Source organism: Pieris brassicae, chromosome 9, assembly GCF_905147105.1.
Source record: "Pieris brassicae chromosome 9, ilPieBrab1.1, whole genome shotgun sequence".
Lineage (NCBI taxonomy): Eukaryota > Metazoa > Arthropoda > Insecta > Lepidoptera > Pieridae > Pieris > Pieris brassicae.
The window spans coordinates 7,818,503-7,839,551 of record NC_059673.1 but is presented as its reverse complement, the minus strand read 5'-3'; the positions used below and the strand labels follow the sequence as shown (position 1 = coordinate 7,839,551).

General features: G+C 32.6%; 1 protein-coding gene and 1 non-coding gene across 3 annotated transcripts in view; one reads left to right on the top strand and one right to left on the bottom strand.

Moving 5' to 3' along the window:
• LOC123714103 (syndecan) overlaps positions 1-21,049 on the bottom strand; it is a 226,714-nt gene that overhangs the window by 32,960 nt on the left and 172,705 nt on the right. The window lies entirely within an intron of this gene.
• Positions 18,148-18,220, top strand: Trnav-aac. Its single transcript has one exon. It is a non-coding gene; the product is annotated as a tRNA-Val (tRNA).

Genomic DNA, 21,049 nt, shown 5'->3' with positions numbered 1-21,049 from the left:
GTATTAGATTTCTCGACTCTCTGTACATATTGTATCGTAAAATATTCCAGTAATAAAAATAACCTGTATTCGAAGTACTTCATAAACAAGATAACATTAAGTTTATGTTTAATATAGTACACGACCTCCGACGGAGGCCTTCAAATATTTTCACATGCATTTTTTCTTCCCATTCCATGTAATGTTTAAAATGTAACTATTTTTGACACATCTGACATCACAAACTCGGTCCATATGACCGTACCACTTTAAATTTTTTAAATATGTTATTACGTCAGTCTGAATATATTTCAGTATTTAAATATAAATATTATTTTGAAAATGTTTATAACTATACCTTATAGTGAATTCGAAATAAAAAATATACTATTTAAAATACACGATGCAATTAAACTCTTCCCGTACAATTCTCAATACTAATGATTGAATTTCCACATTGCTTCACTGACTATTAATAGGTTCGGTTCATTATTTTATATTTATTACAATGATATGCAAAATAGTGGATGTCATAGAAAATCCTTACTGACGTAGTTTCCTTCTGTTATATAATAGCGGACCCGACAGACGTTGTCCTGAATGATATTTCAAGCGATTAGGATATTAAACAAATTATGAAAGAACCGACTGGAGTGCTGCAACCATCTGCCGGGCTGCTTCGTGAATCGAAACCATCCAGGGCTCCATTCAAAGCATACCAAAAAAAATATTCAAATCAGTCCAGCCGTTTAAGAGGAGTTCAGTGCATACACACAGTAGAATTATGTATATAGAGATATATGAAGCAATAAAACATTTCTATACCACTTGCACTAGTGTCCCTTTTATGTAAGCACGTAATTATATATTAGAAAACTATATGTAAGACGACTATAATAAATAATGTATCATTTTATATTTCACGATTTAAAAATATAAGGTCATTTTTACAATTTACTTTCTTCGAGAGTTTCTTAGTGCTTCTTATATTTTCGATGAAATTAATTTCAAAGCTCACAATACGTTTATACGAAAGCTTTGAGCTTAAGCGGAACTGTAGATGCACCCAATTTCAGGAATATTGCGAATTGTTCAATACTCAGTACAAATGAACTAGCAAAATAAAAATCTACTTTCAATAACACGGAAAGATAATAAAAAATTCTATTTACATGTACAAGTAAATATTTGATTGCTATCAAAAAGAAAATGTACTGTGTGTTGTAATTCTCATAGCACTTTCCTTGTGAATTAATTTAGACCTAATTCTTATTTTAAGTATTAGGAGTTTTAAAAGTTTTGTTCTTGACATAATTGAAAATTCTTTGTATATACTATAATTATTATTACCAGTTATAGTCAAAGGAATTACCGTTTCCAGTTTCTACACAATTGATTTTTATAGACATTGGATATTATACATTAACAATGTTGTATTTGGAAGAGCTTTGTCAATATTACAGGTTCAAGTTTTGTAAGTGGGGTGCTTTAACGCAAAAGTTAAAAGTATAAGCAATATTAATTGATTGCTTCGTTTTAAATTTAAATAAACGCCAATTTTGGCCTGACATTTTAGTGACAGTTGGCACATCAGCGTGTGTGTGTGCGTGTATCTACGCCGATATAGATAATTAAAAAACTGAAGCTTTTCATCTAAACTTTTGGTACAGATGCAAGAAAAGTTAGAATACTGGCGAATGGTCGCAAATGACAGTATACATTGCATTATGGCTACACCTTAAAATAGAGTATAATATGTAATTATTTTTTTCAGCAAACACCCGGCGTGTTGGGATGCCCAAAAATAGCAGCCCATAGACATCCATTTCTGCCTTAGGCGGGAGGAATATGCTCTCGATTTAATCAGTTGAGGAAAAACCTAAGAGAAGTCGATTCTACAGTTCGCTAGTTCGCAAAAGAAAATGGCTTGTTAAGCGAAACGTGGTTAAACTCTTCAGCATATTTTCAGATTGTATCATAGTTTGCATTCGGATATAAGAAATTTGTTGTGTCTTTCAAACCAGTCCAGGAAAAATAAATACCTATATTCAAGAAGGTTTACTTAAAGCAATAACAAAACAGCTTTTAAAGCTGTTACAATATCGTCGGAAGCAGCTTTTGTCTGAGAAGGAACTCTCGGCCCGGAAGTTACAATACACCTCTTAAAATTTCGAAATGAAAGTCTCATTTATTATAAATACGGAATTGACCTAATTAAACAATTTTTTAATTATCATTATTCTTACGTTAGTAGTAATGTATGCTAGTGTCCGCGACGAATTTGTAGTCAACTATTAGTTTCTTTCTTTCAGCTACAAATAGGTCCAGAAGTTTCTCAGTTTATTTAGTACAAAAACACAAATTATATATATAACAGATACTTAACATAATTAAATAAACGTACCCTATATATCTAACCGTTTAAAATAAAACATAGAATATGTTGATTTCAATCAGAATCATATGGAATAAATTGTGAGGACAAAGTAAAAACGAAAATCATATTCAAATATTATCTAATTCTAAATCTATTAATATATATAATTCTACTGTAAAATGGTATTAAATGGCTGGACCGATTTAAATGAATTTTGGCGGCATCCTGGATAGTTTAGATTCACAAATCAGCTCGTCAAATGGCGCTGCAGTCGGTACTTTCATACATTGTTTAATATCCTAATTGCTTGAAATATCATGCAGGACAACGTTTGTCGTGTCCGCTAGTTTATGTAACAAACATACAAGCAAACTTCATTTTTCCAGCAAATAAGAAAAACTTATTAGTACTGAAATTAATTTATTAACATTAAACAATAATATACCTCTTCTAGCCAAATTAGAGCAGTGTTGGCCTAGTGGCTTCAGCGTACGACTGTTATCCCTGAGGTCGTAGGTTCGATCCCCGGTTGTGCACCAATGGACTTTTTATGTGCGCATTTAACATTAGCTCGAACGGTGAAGGAAAACATCGTGAGGAAACCGGCTTGCCTTAGACCCAAAAAGTCGACGGCGTGCGTCAGGCACAGAAGGCTGATCACCTGATCATGAAACATATACATAAATCTGAGGCCGAGACCTAAAGAGGTTGTAGCGCCATTGATTTTTTTTAAACAATAATTAACTAAATATACTGTTGTATAACATATAGTTATATATAGCTTGACTAGTACTAAACTACAGTAGGTACTACTTTAGGCACTAGGTCCTTTAGAATGCCTGGCGGTAATGGAATATTTAATTAATTGCATTTTTAAAGAGACGCCGCCTAAAGAACTACGCTAATTAATATTTAATTTTGTTTCTCTCTTTACTTAACTGCTACGAGAGAACAATTTCTTAATTATATTTAGTTCACAGCCGTACTGTTGAATGTGCATTAAGAATTGACGGTTACTCAAGGCATTTTAAAAGTTTTAAAGAAATCGTTTTGGAAATCGTTTTTTTGGTTATAATTATTGTCTTTTGTTAACATAGCTTCTACACATTTAAAGAAAACACTTTTTACCGGATTGAAGCTATGTATTATTATAAACTTATAATTCTTTTACATAATTTTGACCACGCACGCTGTAAAGCACGCGAAACCTCGGGAGAAATTTAAAGAGGTTTTCTTTAAATGTTATAATTATTTTGGCAGGTATCAAAGCTAGATACGATAAGTAATCCAAATAAGCCTTATATATTTAACTATCTATATAAATAAAGTCTAGTGTCTGAGAATAGTAAAGTATTTTTATGAACCTAAGTGACAAGTGTGACCAAATTTTTTAACAATATTTTGTCTATGACATGGCATTACAAATACGTATTACCTTTAATTTTCACCCTATTAACACCAAACTCTAGTAATACAAGCAAATTTGTCTTAATAAAAAGATATTCAATATTTATTTCTATATATTTTTGCGTACTAACATTTTTTTTATTTGTACCTACACAGTCTCATAAAACACGGGAAAGTCCTGGTACGACCAGTGACAGTTTCATGAATATTTTTATTTTTAATTATTTATGTAAACGTAATTTTATTAAATACGTATTTCGAATCGAGCCATATTCTCTAAAGTGTTCACCGACACTTGACAAGACAGTGTTTGCCTCTCGAGACGTCTTGTCGAGTTGAACCTTACCTTTACCTCTTTCAAAAATAGCTTTTGTCACGAAGGGCAACGGTTGGGGGAAAATTAAAAAATAGCGAACATTGTTATGTTGTATACAACTGGATAACATACAAATATTTTCCACGATCCGTACTTGTAACATTGTATAAAGTGTAACCTTTCCGAAAGAGGTTAATTCTTTTATTCAATTAGAAAACAATTAATTATGTATTTATTATTTCCTATACAATAGAAAACTTAATCATATAAAATTCAAACTAAAAATAATATCTAAATTGTAACAATGCAATTCTAGTGAATTTAGCCAGTGTGCAACTGAATATATACGTCTCACGTGCTATATTCAAGGTGCGCAAGACACGTGTTAAGGGCGCTTCTCTGAGTAAATTTGTACACGCTGCAAGCAATTGCGTCCGCTTACCACGACGAGTTGATTATTTGACGCACGCAGCCCCAGTCTCTCCAACATTTCCGCATTATATTCTACCTAACTCTATCAAAACATACATATCAAATAGATATAAGTTATAATTAGAGAACTGTCCTTGGTGTGCTTCACAGATATGAAAGAGTAGAAAACTAATCTAAAAATAAGTAATAAAAAAAACATCAATGGCGCTATAACCTTTTTTAGGTCTGGGCCTGGGATTTCCGTATCCGTTTTATGATCATTTGCTAATCGAATAGGCAAGTAGGTGATCAGCCTCCTGTACCTGACACACGCCGTCGACTTATTTTTTGGTCTACGGCAAGCCGGTTTTCTCACGATGTTTTCCTTCACATAATGTTAAATGCGCACTTAGAAAGAAAATCTATTGGTGCACAGTCGGGGACTGAACCTACGTCCTCAGGGATGAGAGTCGCATGCTAACACTGTTCTAAAAAATGAGTAATAAACACTATAAAAGTATAAGTGTATATGAATTGGTTCCAAGGAAACAACAACATGAAAATTGAAAATGGAAAACACTTTATTAAGCACTTGAAAGGAGTATTAAGAATTCATCGTAATAAAATTAAACATATGATCACAGAGAGAATGCGTAATTCATTAATTAAATGAAAGCAGGAAATATAAAACAATTGCTATATCTTTAAAGAAAACACTTTTTTAAAGGATTGAAGCTATGTATCATTATAAACTAATAATTATTTTACATAATTTTGAATTTTTCCCAACTCCGGGGAAATAAATACAGATAATATAACTTTCTCTACAGCTGTGATACATTTTGATATTCACCACCTTTTGACTTCAGTCACCGTGACCACGCACGCTGTAAGGCACGCGAAACGTCGGGAAAAATTCAAAATGATGTAAAATAATACATAGCTTCAATCTGTTAAAAAAGTGTTTTCTTTAAATGTGTAAAAGTTATGTTAATAAAAGACAATACTAATTGCAATACCTCTTCTGACTGTTAAGCCAAACTAAATATATACTATTAGGAAGAGAATTTATCATTTAGTAGAGAATAAACTCGAAACCTATTGAAGGGCTTTGAAAAATAAACTATTAAATTGCCACATTATCTTAGTAAAAAGCCAATTCCAAATTTAAAATACAAAGTAAATAACTTAATAAAAGCAGTAGTTTGTAACTTTTATTTGAATGGAAGTTCTACTTTGAGTAAGAAGTTCTCTGTCATAAGGTCTCTTAATAAACTGCTGAAGTCCGTTACGCCTTATTAATATTTGCTGAGAGTCCTTATTGCGGCTATAAAAATAACAATTTGTTGGGAAACATCAAAATACGCCCAGCTGTTATTGCAATATAGGTTTTAAGTTTTACGCAATAATTGTATATCTGTTTTTTTTACTAAATAACTAACTAGAGGATATTTTTGGAAATAAATAATTTTTACTTGGTTCTTCAGCGTTCACAAATTTGTTTCTTAGCCGTAGTAAAAATTCCGATATTGATTTTGATCGATTTTAAAAAAATTGAAACGAATAGAGATAGATATGGTGCAATAGTGGCTTAGTGATTTCATCGTGTAACTCTTATCCCTGTGGTCGTAGATTCGATCACCAGAAGAATTTCTTTATATGTACGTATTCAACATTCGCTCGAACGGTGAAGAAAAACATCGTAAGGACACCGACTTGCTTATTCTTATTATTAAAAATTCGACGGCGTGTCAGGCACAGGAGGCTGATCACCTACTTGCCTAATTTACCAAAAACAACATTTGTACCACCATATTATTTTTGTACCATATTCTTGCAATAAATACACTGACAAATGATCATATAACATATACAGAAATGTGAGGCCCAGACCTAAAAGGTTCTAGCTACTGATATTATATGATACGGGACATTTGGTAATAAAATAAATTTGAGTTAATATCTGTAGTCAAGTTATATTCAAGGGTTATCCGCTACAGGTGGCTGTTGAAGGGGCTTATATATTCAAGATAGCTGTATATAGCGATACGACTTTGAGATTTTTCCAATAGGAATTAAAGTCGACACAGAACCGATCATTGTTCTAGCACAAAACGTGCTCGACAATCGCCTTTGTGCTTTTATCCTCTACTTGGATACTCGGACTTTCGAGGCGCTTTAACCAGATTACAGAAATATCCGTATGGAAAGATAATATGAAAATTGTTCATTTCTAACGTTGCATTAAGTTTTTAGTTAATTTTATTACTGGCAGTTATTGTGTTGACTCTGACTTTCGAACCTATGGGTTACAAGTTACAGGTTACACACCTGGCTGGCGGGTTAAATGAGTGCACAGTAAATTGGTGCACGGCCAGAGTTCGAACCTACGACAGGGATGAGAGTGGCGAGCTGAAGCCACTCGGCCGACACGGTTGATAACAAAAAAATAATTCATTAACTTAATCCAAAAAGGTATTAATTAACAATATTTCTTATTTCTTTTGATTGTCTTGTATTGAGTGAGTATTATATTTAACATTCGCTCGAACGGTGAAGGAAAACATGGTGAGGAAACCGGTTAGCCACAGAAAGCTAATCACCTACTGCCTGTTAGATTTACAAATGATCATGAAACAGATACAGACATCTGCGGCCCAGGCCTCAAAAAGTTGTAGCGCCATTGATTTTTTAATAACTTTTAATAATAATACATTACTTAATTTTAAAAAAATCATTTTCAATTGTAACAAAACTTATGGCTGGACTAGGTATTGTCCTTAACTCTTCATAAATTACACGTCGAATTTATGCATTTATTTAAGTCGTTCCTTACACAAATCAACCATTTTCATATATTTTTTGCTATGTATGAATTTCATCAAAATTATATTAAAGATGAAATTGCAGTATGATGAAATAACGGTAATGATCGTATTTCCGTTGTGATTAATATCCTAACAAAACCTTTTGTTACATATAACAAGAGTTCTTTCAATACAATACTCCCCTAAATTCATGGAAACAGCTGCAAGATTAAAAAAGCGAAGGAAAATGAAAGAAAAGCTATTTCAACGGTTACGATAAATCACGAAGACGTATGGTTATTATTCTTTCCTAATTCACTGTCAGGGTAATATCAAAATTGATTATCACATTTATTTCCTGGACTTCAAAGCTTTCAACAGACGTTCGTCAATTTTAATATCCATATTTGTTTATTGATGCCTTCCGTAATCGAAGCCGAACTATTTTATTATTACGCTATCGAACTTAGGACCGTCATGTTACAAACCAAGAATACAAGTTCAATGGTTATTGATTTTATGTACCTAATGGAGATTGAATTACAAGAGTTATTATTGTTATTTCTTCGATTTTCTTCCCATTGGAGTAGACTCTTGGACTGTGGGGTTCAAGTGTTAAATAAAGATTTAAGTTGGCGCCTGGTAGATAGTACAGGTGACCCCAGAGCTGGTGCTTTCCTCGCTCAAAGAATAAGTAGCGCAATACAGCAAGGAAATGCTTCCAGCGTTAAAGGTACACTGCCAAAGGGACCAAACTTTTTGATTTAGTTTTCTATGTATCCATTATGAATTTTTATTATTACTATGTAGGTTAAGAATATTGTAAATACTATACAATTCATTATTAATAAGTAAACGGCATAAGTACATTAAAAGCGTCCTTATATTAAACCTTCATACGAATATCCACAACAAATAGTTAATGATAATATTTTTGTATAAAAAACTAAAGCTCTGGTCGTATGGAATTAACCGAAAGCACGTACATTGTTCAAATATTAATCGTGTATTGAATGAACTATACCGAATGTATTGATGTAACAAATATATCAATGTATTCTAGCTATCCAATTTATCACATAGAGTACGTAGGAGGTATATACGGATTCTTCTGCCGCGAGTCAGCTAAAATAATAACAATGGGTTTATTTCAACAATTAATATATATATATTTTTACGTTATCATTTGGTGTTTTAGTCACACAATGCGTAGGGGCGACTAGAACCTAGAGAAGCTCATTTTGATTGGCAACGTCGAAGGCAAAACCGTGTAAACGTTCGCCAACGAGATGGACGGCATTCTCAAAATTCTACACCGTTATAAAAGAAGCACAGGACGGAAATGTGTACAGGAAATTATTCGCGCCAGATCTAAGCTGACCACGATACTCAGATATGAGTAACCGACCCAGAGAGATATAGATAGATATATATTGTTACAGATAAAGCCCTTACACTGGACCTCAAATTTCTGTATCTGTTTTTGTAATGCTGTGATTCGAACGCATGACTTCAATTCTTCGTTATTGGTTAGGTCTGTGTGGTATCATGAGCAATATTGGCCTAGTGGCGTGCGACTATCATCCCTGAGGTCGTAGGTTCGATCCCCGGCTGTGCACCAATGGAATTTCTTTCTAAGTGCGCATTTAACATAAGCTCGAACAGTGAAGGAAAACATCGTGAGGAAACGGGCTTGCCTTAGATCCAAAAAGTCGACTGTGTGTGTCAGGCACAGAAGGCTGATCACCTACTTGCCTATTCAATTCACAAACGATCATGAAACAGATACAGAAATCTGAGGCACAGTCCTAAAAGGTTGTAGCGCCATTGATTTATTTTTATTTTTTTCTGTGTGGTATCTCATTAAGCCATCTTTGTTTAGGTCTGCTTACAATCTTCTTGTTATAAGTCGACATTGTATTAGACAATATTGTAAAAACTAAATATTTATATAAAATATCTTGATTGAGCTGTATGAAATCAAAAATTGAATCATGTGTTATACGGATTTAAAGCGGATTATCAATACATAATCAAGAAGGAAGGTTTTTATGCTTCATATACTCTACACTTGTGATATAGCTTGATAAAACAGCAAAAAATGAAACTTCAACCTCAAAACCGATTTCCTCCAGGGAATTTAACTCTTTCGAACACCTCCTAGGCGTACTTTCAAATAGGCCGCATCTCACTTAACACACGGGGTTTTGGTCAAAAAAGAAGAAGAAAACGATGGAAAATTAAAAGCCTATACTTAATTTTTTTCGTACCCAAATGTAATAACACTCTTAAGCTCATGATGGTTTATTGTTTAATTTGCCAAAATTAGTAAGTTAATATTGGTGTTGGCGAAATATTAATTAAAGTAAGAGATTATTAAATCTTTCGAAAAGTTAATAGTCTTTATAATATTTTGACCTAGTAAATCAACTCTTTGGCAGACTTATGAAACCACTTTGAAAACGTTTATAAACAAAGGACAGCTTATTCATAGATGTGGTATAGTCTCAACAGTTTGCCAAGGAAGCGATTATATGCGGGTTTATTGTCAACAATACTGCTTGTTTGTCTCTGACGTACCCATTTGTCTTTAGGTTAAGTGAATTTAATTTAGAGGTTGGCCGTCTAAATACACAAAGTATACAGTGTATTGTATCTTATCTGACCCAAGTGTTTATAAATGTTATTTGAAGGACAGCTATTTATCATAGATTATATATAAATTATATATATATCGATTTGCTGATTTCCTAAGTTCCGTTATATATATAATATTTTTTTTAATATTATGGCAATAGTTTTAACTTTACGAAAGTAATTGCTACGCGTCGTCGTTTTCTCGACGACATTCGGAAGAATGAAAGAGAAGATATAGTTACAGTGTAAAACGAAAGAAGTTATGTATGTGGTTCTACGTACAGACGTACAAGTAAAGAGTAATCCCACTCATTTTTTAAATGACTCGACACTTACGACCATAGTTAAATGTTATTTAAAATGTAGTAATTTTACAAAAAAAAATCCATTAATTTATTAGCTCAAGGAACTTACACTTATAACATTATTAGGTTGAGTACTTACAGCATACCACATTTAATTTATAACAGCTAATTTATAACAAATACATACCTGTAACAAAAAATAATATATTAATATAATTATACATTACTAGAAAAAGTTGCAATAACTTAAGAAAAGTAGTTGTTTGGCAGCATTTGTTAAATGATTCACTATAGTACACGCCACAAAGAATAGACTATTGTCACTAACAATTTAAGTTCGTAGTTTCCAATATATTTGAAAAGTGCAGGTTTTCTACTGAAACAAATATTTTGCGGGGCGCTCTATCGGATTTCACGGCCCATTGGCGCAGGCGATCGCCGCTAATCACGTTACGGGGAACGGCTAGACCGCGTCGCAAGGACTTTTCTTGATAAAATACTCTTTGTTGCCTTTCCTCTATATTGGATACGAAGTATTCCCTTTGTAAACGTATGTGTCCTTATTTAAGTCATCAGTGATTTGCAGAATTTTACGCTTCATTTTTAACCGGACAATATTTATACAATGTTCTTGTGGATTAAAGCTTTGAACAGTATATTGATTTCACTACTAATGTACAAAAGTTGTCAGTGCACATAGGCATTTAACGATAAAAGTTATCTTGTTACCAAACATTATGTGCTATATACTTTAGCGGTTAAGAAGTCAAAGTAAATAATACTACTTGGCAAAGGTATATAAAGTAATATCATATTAATAAATCAAAGCAAACAAGTGAGTTTACTGGCTGGCTTCTCCAAAGTTTTTATTCTTAATGAGTTTTTGATGGTCGCGACTAGCGTAAACTATGAAAGCTTCAAGACAAAGCTCGCTTTTTACTACGTATTCATTTTTATATTAAAACTACGCCCAAGCTGACACTGTTTGCTTTTAAAATATTTTTAAGTTATTCCGACACTAGCAAGGATAAAGAAATTTTTAAAAAGGTTAATATTTTGTTTAGATTTTTTTCAACCGTTTCACAGTTGTTTATTTATTGATTTTTTTATGACAACTTTCTAAAAACACTTTCTTCATGTTAACTCTATATAGAGACATGATATCCTTAATTGGAGACATATACATATGCAGTAGTACAGCTAATATATGTCTCCAATTAAGGATGTAAAGCAACAGGCATAACCTTAAATGGTATAAACAAATAAAATCATAGATTAAAAACGTGTTATAATTTAAAAAAACGCTGAACCAGAAGTGAGTCTAGATAAAAATTTAAAGTGTGAATTGAGTCAAAAATCTCAAGGCAAAAATTTAGTATTTCAACGCTCACCAACTAGCATGTACGCTGATTCAATTACTCAGCTCCGCTAGAATGCGCCAGAGACAGGGCTAGATTCAGACATCAGAGGCTCCTTTGCTGGCGTTTATTGGAACCATAATCCTTTATAATTCTTGTACCCCGTAATTTAATCCGCATAAATTGAGAGAAACAAAAACACTTAAAATCGTGTAGATGTGTTATATAAAGTAATTAGGAACTTGGGTTACATAAACCCAAGATGGCTGCACATTTATATATTTGTTTTATTATAAAAAAAAATCAAACACACCACTACACGCAATACTCGTCGAGCGAGTTTGCTTACCTTGCCGAAGCCGCGTACAAATTATTTGAAGTCTATTAAGCATAAGGGTGTGCAATTATTCAATTAATTACCATAAAATGGCAGTAAAGAAACATGCGACGTGCATCTCGTTCCTACTTTTTTTCATATAGGACATACATTTCAGACAAGATGATAATATGATTCGAAAATATATTTATCGAGTTTATTCTTGATAATAAAAGTCGGGGCCTCAGAGCAATTAAGCTTGTTATGGCCGGCCCTTTGTGTGCATCCAACGTGGTAGAAGGAAATTGTAATTTGAACTCGCAAAAAGTGATATTTCACACAATCAAGCTGCAAGCTTCATACCCTGTTTCGTGTTGAAGACCTGAACTAAAGTTTAAAATGTAGAATCACCAACAAAGCTAGCAAATAGAATTTATAGCGTATAAATATTTATTAATTTCGAAATTCATCCGTACAGTAGTTGTTTTCTTTAAAGAATTTGTAAGCAAGTAAAGTATTACTTAAATTGTTTTCTCTGAATCCCAGCGGATACATATATATATATATATATATATATATATAAATAACTTCACTAGGTTTATTTCAATGTTTAACAGCTCACGTCTAAAGACAACTTAAGATTGCCCCTCCTAAGATCACTTTGCCGACCGTTCTGTGGTACCGCTTTATCGACATTTACCGCCATCTGTTTATACAGTCGATAGCAAAAGTTTTATCTTTTCATAAAACAGTCGGCGCCATTTTCCAATTGCGATGAAATATTAAACTCTTATTATTTATTTTGTTTATTCCATTTCATTTGTGATGTTGCCACTCAAACAAAATATTGCTTTGCATGAAGTTTTATTGCAGGCTCGTTATTGTAGTGGTTGCGGAGGTGAAAATATATTTTGGATGTCATTTATTCAGTTTTATACCATTTCTGTTTTTATATATTTTGTCAGAGATGTCATCATAGGGCCAGGAAGTTTATTACACAAATAGATATAAAAAAAAAACATTTTTACGAATACGTGTCTTAACTTAAAACACACACCATTAATCGTTACCGGCAAATCACACTATTTACGTGCAGTTTGTACTAAGATATCCTTAATTATAGACAAACTAATCCTACGATAAAATTAGTTCTTAAATAATAAAAAGCAGGGTATAGAAACCACCATATTCTTCTTTATATGATTATAAACATATCTGACGCTTAAATTAAAAACAAATAGCTATTTGGAGATGTTATAAAATCACATATCTAAACTTATAAAGAGGAATTTTATGTATTTGTAACGAATAAACTCAACAACTACTTGCCATTGAATTCTTACAAAGCAACGTGGGCTAACAATACAAAAATAAATAAATCTAAGTGAAAATAAGCGAGGCACATGACAAGAGGAACAGAAAATTGGAATCAAAAAGTACTAAACCTCTTTCTCTCTTAAAAAGAGGAAGACAACTTAGAAGTTAGATCCAGTCTGGATGATGGAAACAGCACACAGGAGGGGAGGCCTTTGCTAAAAAAGGGCACACAGATACCTAAAAATAATGCGATAATAATTATATATGTGTTTAAGTGTAAAAGTATCCTATTAAAAGGCTATTATTATTATAACATAGGCACATATAAGGCACATATACAACGCACAATTATAACAACTTTCAGCGACACTCTCAAATAAATGCTCATATACGTATATATATATATACCCATATGTACCTATATACCTATGGGTATACCCATTCACCACTCACATATTCACACATTTTTAATGTCTTATAAGACTTGTGATTGATCAGTTGAAAAACTACTGTTTAGAACATTGTTACCATATACGACGGTATAATTGTTATGTAGTCACACACACTTCCCTAGTGTGGGGGCTAGCGATAGACTATACTAGAATTTTGTCACAAACTATTTGTCATAAATAAATGATTATTATTTATTTTTAATAAAAAAATGTCCTCTTATGCTAATAAAATTTCATTCTAAATCCGTGGAATGACAAGTTAATTAAAATGCCATAAATATCAAACGCAAACTGGGTGGCATAGTTAAAACTTATACTGGTTAATTGTCGCTCAGAAGTTTACATAGTCGTTCAAAAGCGCAACACGAAATTACTTTACACCTAACTAGCTTTCGACCTCCCTTGTTTGTAAATTCTATCTCGATATATAATTATATATTTAACGGAGGGAAACGGGCAGGAGGCTCATCTGATGTTAAGAGATAAAGCCGCCTATGGACTCGCGAGTGCATTGCCGACCTTTTAGGAATTGGTACGCTTTAAGGATCGAATGGGTTCGGAAATATTTTAGTGGTTTCACAGTGGTGGCCGACAAAAATTGCCTTAAGAAATGCCCAGTGGAACGACGGCCGTCAATATGATACGGGCGGTATTTATTAGATCCATGATGAAACTCAGCTGCAGGTCTGCATTCTTAACAACTCCGTGGTAAATGCGGTAGAAGTTGCAGAGAACATCTCTTCGCAACGCCAAGGGATCAAGCCGCTTAGATATAGTAATTAGAAAATTAAAACAAGGATTACAATAACCTTGCAACTGTCAGTTCCGCCAATTGTATCGACTGATTTTTGGCTGCAGATCACGAGGCGTCGGATTTAAATTCCAGGGGAAAATATGTATTAGGAATTTCTAATAAAAAGTCAAGTATGTACCTAACCCTGAGTTAGGATTGAAGCCGGGTAACTGATTGCTAAAGCAAACAGTTTCGACTAAAGAAGCAAAAAACGCACACACAACAGTACCGGCTAGAAGTTCTTGCTCAACTAGGTCAAGGTTTGATGGGTTGTAGCGATGATGAATTTTAACTAAATTCTTTTGTCTCTTGCTCCCAAATTGTATCTATTGTGATGAAAAGAGACAGATGAACTCAAACTCAAAATATCTTTATTCATATAGGTAAACAAGGACACTTATTAACGTCAAAAAGAAGTTAATCTAATTGTAAATTTACATTTACTACCGGTTCGCAGTCAAGGGCGTAGAGCGAGTAAGAAGAACTGGCAAGAAACTCTCCGCCTCTCTTTTTAATCTCCAAGTATTGCGTCATACAAATTGTTTGAACTGGAGCAAATCAATCCCAAGGATGAGACAGCCGTGTCTCAAACAACTTTATGTTGAATGAGACTGAATTATTATATAAAAAACCTTAAATGAATTAAATAAATCAATTGAATTAGTGAATAAGTGCACGTCTCAAACTGGTGTTTAAATCGCATTTGAAACAAACGCCGGTCCACCGAGACACTGGCGAGCTCACTTAATTTAATTTCAGGATTGCAGATAACCGTTTAAACTGTATGGGAATTCTGATGCTATTATCATCCCAAGTGAGGACTTTTTACTAGTATATATCTTAAACTTGAGTACGCTTAAACATGAACCAGAACATATAACTACAGTAGTACAGATGTCTGCAAACTGTATGATGTCTCTGATGTATGTAAACAGGGATGGTAGTCGCGGTAGTAAATAAAAAATTTGAACATCTAAGTATTATTAAAGTAGTATCCAAGAATCAAAAACAAACGAATTTAGAAAGATAGATGAAATCAAGGAAACAGCGACATATAAAAGAGAAATTGAAGGATCCGAGAAAGGCGTTTGTTAAAAAAGGGATACAAAGAACGCAGAATTTACTATGTCCAAAAAGATAATATACATTTTAATGAAGATTATTTAATTATACAATAATATAAACAAATCTACGTATAAAAAAGATAAACCAATAAACCAGCTGATTGACAATATGGAATGCTCACAAACGGTCTAGATTTTCATTTATATAAACCACCTATTTTATTGTATTTATACTGAATACATAAAACATAATTGGTGACCAGTACAGTCATCTTATTCAAACATAAAACAACACATGAAGAAGTAAGATCAAATATTGAGGGTATTCTAAGCAGATGGTCAAGCTATAGATGTGCGGTCCATATATTGTACAACAGCAGATAAAAAATATAATGATAGTAATCGACCCCCAGGGCTAACAGTAAAGCTAAAGAAAACCTCTATAGCTGCCTAAGAGGTTGGAAATGCGAATAATGTAAACATCTAATTCAGTCTAAGTAAGTAAGGTAAAGCTTTTTAATAGCTTATAGTTTTAAGTGCCAATTGCTGTTTGATTACCATTATATTAAATCCTTAAGTTCCCGTAGGTAAATGTGAAGGCCCAGGGTTTGGCGCAATACATAATAATGAATTTGGTTTACCGGAGGTCGTACGTTAAATATTATCATTTAAACTGATGAAGATGGGTGCTCTTTTCAAATATAAACTTGATACGTGACTATATTCACTATTCAGTATCTTTTCCACATATATATATTTTTATTAAATTGACTAATTATTTAAACTATTTGTAAACTTAAATTGTGATATGATTGAAATTATAAAAAAAATCTGTTGGACACTTGATTAATCTACGTAACATCACGGTACCAATATTAAGACCAGCCCATAAATATACATAATACTCCTACACCCCCAACCATATAATCATTTAAATATATAAATGTAATCTTAAAGGATCCGAAGGATACTTCGATAAAAATCACTGAAGGGGAAAATTAAAAATTTATGGCGTCTTGCAGATGCTAAGAATTCGGGAAAGTAATTTGAGGAGATTAGGAAAGATTTTATGCTCGGTATAAATTGGTAATATAAATAGCATTCGTTCTCAATAATTTTGATTGAAATATCAAAACATGTTAAGATATGGATTACACGTAGATCATAATAGTACTAAATTTCGGTACGGTCCAATTCTACAATTGAATGTGGTTTATATGTAAATACAAAAAAAATGTTTTGCGTAATAATACTTACAAGTTAACTTATTAGTATTTATAATAAATCTATGTATCGTAGACTAACCGCAAACACTTCGCTGTCCGTCGTTCCGTTCCGTTTCTTAAAAGATAGTTTTTGCCGGGTACCACCACTATGTGGATCCCACTGAAGTATTTCTGAATCAATTTGACTTTGGGTCCTTCGAAATAAGAGTGTACCAATTCTTAAAAGGTCGGCAACGCACTTTCGAGCCTTTCTTACCATGAGTGTCCATGGGTATCACTTAACATCATGTAAGCGTCCTCCACGTTTAGCTCCCGTTACATAAAAACAAAACATAAATAGGTAAATACAAACGTAAATTACGAAAATCGAACGCCGAAGTTTCGGACCGAAACGAAAGAAATACGAACTTCGTATTAAAGCCTAATGCCAAAGCACTTCGGATCCGAATAGTTCGGATGGATTTAGTTTCCAAACCATATGTATGAAGAAATTGCAAACTAATGATTTGAATGACATCCGTATATTTCCGATAACATTATTTGAAAACCGAACAAATTTTAAACTTGGATAAAAGCTTTTCATCGTAAAAATTGTAATTAAATAGTGGAATTGTATTATATAACTGAATTAAGTTTGGTGGCGGCGGTTTTTTGTATGCATGTTCAGATATGTAAACACTTTAGATAAATGCAACACTTTGTAACAATTGGCTTTAATTGTTTAAAACATGAGCTTATAAATAAGCCATTATATTTTTATCGAACGGGCAGGGGGCTCACCTGATCTTAAGTGATACCGCCGCCCATGGACACTCTCAATGCCAGAGGGCTCAAGAGTGCGTTGCCGGCCTCTTAAGAATTGGTACGCTCTTTTCTTGAAGGAACTTCGGTCGTTTTAATGCAAGAAAAGGCATTTTAAACTAATTTAATGAAACATTGCATTTGTCATTGTCATTTGCTGCATTTTTACTGAATTATGTAATTGTTTCGACAGATGATTCTATGATAACAATTTTATTGTTAAATTACTTTTAATTAAATAATTAATAATTTGTCGATTTCAGATTTTGTTTTTGATATTCAATACACTTTATACTTAAAATATATACACCTACCATTAAGACCTAATTATAAAATATTGATGTTTAAAAGATTGGTCGAGTCTAGGGTTACATTTTTGAAAGATTTTTTAAATTTAAATATCTCCCGTCCTAAACAAGCTGTCTTTTATCTACGTGGAAGAATATTTTGGTTTTATTATAATAACTGTAAATGTATTTGTAAAATTAAGACTTCGGCCCGAGTAAGACCTGAAAATTGACAAGTGAGTTTAAACTGAACACCTCGAAGATACATAGTGTTATTTTATACAATAGAGAAAAGTTTCCGTGGTGTAGCGGTTATCACATCTGCCTAACACGCAGAAGGCCCCCGGTTCGATCCCGGGCGGAAACATTCCTTTTTTAATATTTCTGTGATAAAAATACATAAGCATTATACGAAAATGAATACTAAATTGAATCGGGCGTATAGCTGAAAATAATAGATTTTAATAAGGAATTGTAAATTCCGTAACTTTGCCCATAATAACAACGGCTGCCATTTCCAACGATTTAATTAATTATCCCTTTGGCTAAAATGTATTTACAGACCCAAAAAATTTTAATTTAATCTATCAAGACTAACCAAGTCGAGTTGTTTGGTATTTTGCCGTAACACGGCAAGTCTTTTAGCGTTGCATGTGTCCATGAGTGGCAATTACTCTTTATATAGGCACAAAACCTGCTTGTTTTTGGTTATATAACAATTGCGAATTGTGTTGTTTATAAAAACATGAACATTTTAAAAAATGGAAATTCACTCATGGAGAGCGGAAGCCGCTGTAAGAATAATTAAACTCATTAATGTTTGTGTTTATTGACTCGTTATTTCGTTTCAATCAGATTACTGTTGACGTAGTTTCCGTTAATTGCGCTTTTGAAATTATTCATAATATATGTATGAATTGTTTTGGTAATTTTAATATTCAAAAAATATTTTGCTAGTTAATGTGTCATCAAATAATTTTAACTACATTTTAACGGTAGTATTAAGTATGTTTGGGTGTTTAGTAGTCAACAGTATAGAAATACTAGCTGCCCCCGCGAACTTTGTTTCTCCTGTGATTTTACTTAGCCTATCTTTTTAGTACATACCAACATGGATCATTTTGCTATGCTACCCCAAAGACTGTTCGGTTTTCCGGAATAAAAATTTATTAGGTTTTTCTGTGAATATTTATCTATATAAACCTCAGAGTTCAAGTCATCATTTTCTAATTAACATATAAAATATAGGGGTTGATCTTAGAGGGGTGAAAATTAAGGGTAGTATTTATTTTTGTATGTTGTTTTAGAAAAAATAAAAATAAAAAATGTTGTCCAAAAAATATAAATTTTTTTTTGGGGTTGACACCCCTTATCACTTGGTTTGAGATATATATAGTAGCCAATTCCCAAACTTACTGAATATGCATAAAAATTTCATAAGAATTGGTCCAGCAGGTTCGGAGGAGTATGGGAACGAACATTGCGACTCGAGAATTTTATATATAATATATACTCATATCATAATGAGTTTGATTATTTCCTTATTTACATTGGCTTCAAAACTAATGGACCGATTTTAGAAATTATTTCGGCATTAGTAGCTTTAAACCATTATCAAGTATATATATTAGACCCAATATCGTGGAACTATTTACAACATCAATATGTTTAATAGTCATAGATACTATAACTATATACCTTTAACATATTTAATAAAATAATTTTTAAGCCGGGGCCAAACGCTAGTTACTATCGTGAAACTTTTTTGAATGTCTCGGTTTAACAGCTTGAACAAATCATTTTTAAGCTTGAGGACTTTGGTTGAAATAGTGTAATATAAGGCCGGCAACGCACTCCTGAGTTCTCTGCGTTGAGAGTGCCTCGGCCTCCTGCCCGTTCATCCCCTGCTCTATAAAAATATTATAACGCATTGTACACACATTTTAATAAAAAAAACCATCTAATTGTAAATCTAAACCATTCTCGAATTCACTTGAACACAGACAAAAATTTCATCAAAAGCCACCAAGCTCCACAGCCACACACGATGTGTAAAGATAACACTAAAAACATAACGTGACGTAACCATATAAACAAAAATAATGAAATGTATTAAAATAATATTTTATTAACTTGCGAGTGCTGTCACAATTGTTTATAATTTATATCTCTTGTTTGCGTTTAATTAAATAATTAAAATGTTTTGTAGTCAGCTAATTAAAAATGTAGGCCACTTTTTGAGGGCAGCGTATTTGACATAAATCTGTGAATTCGGGATTTCTCATTAATTTAATTAAAAGGTTGTGGGGAATAAAAACTGTTCTACGGTAACTTTCTGCAGTTGGCAGAATTTTCTATGAACTTTAAATTAAAGCAGGTATCCAATACATGTCTTGAAGATCAAATGTTTGAGTTTATTCTATTTTTTACACTACTATTTTTTATATAATGGCAATAGTTTTAACTTTATGCCAGTTTTACACTACCATTACGAATAAATTAAAAAATGTCTAGCTTGTTTCGATATTCTAATATTATGTTTAAATAAATCTTATATAAAGGGGATTCATAATTACGAAACAATAATGGTAATATTATGGCACAGAAAAATTGTAATGTGTTTTTTAAATACGATAGTCTATGTTATGTGCACAGACTATGAAATCATAAAATTTTAATAAAAAAGTTTATATATTATATTCAATTGTTAGTATGAGAAACCCTTTTCCAGGTAAAGACTACCGCCGATAATTACTCCCTTGCATAAGGCCTTCTTTTAACCAAAGCTAGATTAAAAACTATTTAATATCTGTTGAATGAATATCGTTTTAAAAATGAAACCTTCACTATCAGATCACATTCACATTAATTAATCCCTCGAATCCATTTCATACAGAACAACTAATTCCGAACGGAAATTGAAACAAGCTTAAATATTTTTATTTTTAACTGTTTCCGATATTCAGCATTCGTTAAATTGTTGGGCTAGAAACAGAAACTTCGTTACTAATTGGAATCATCTATATTTTTAGAAACAATAATCCACTGGACCTTGGCCTCAGATTTCTCCTTTCTTTGAAGTGTTTGTAGGCCGTCTCATGTGCCTGACACCCGTTGTTATTGTTTAGTTCACACCGTACGAGCAAGTTATATTGCGCATGTAGAAATAATAGCCATTAGTGTCAGCCTATAACTA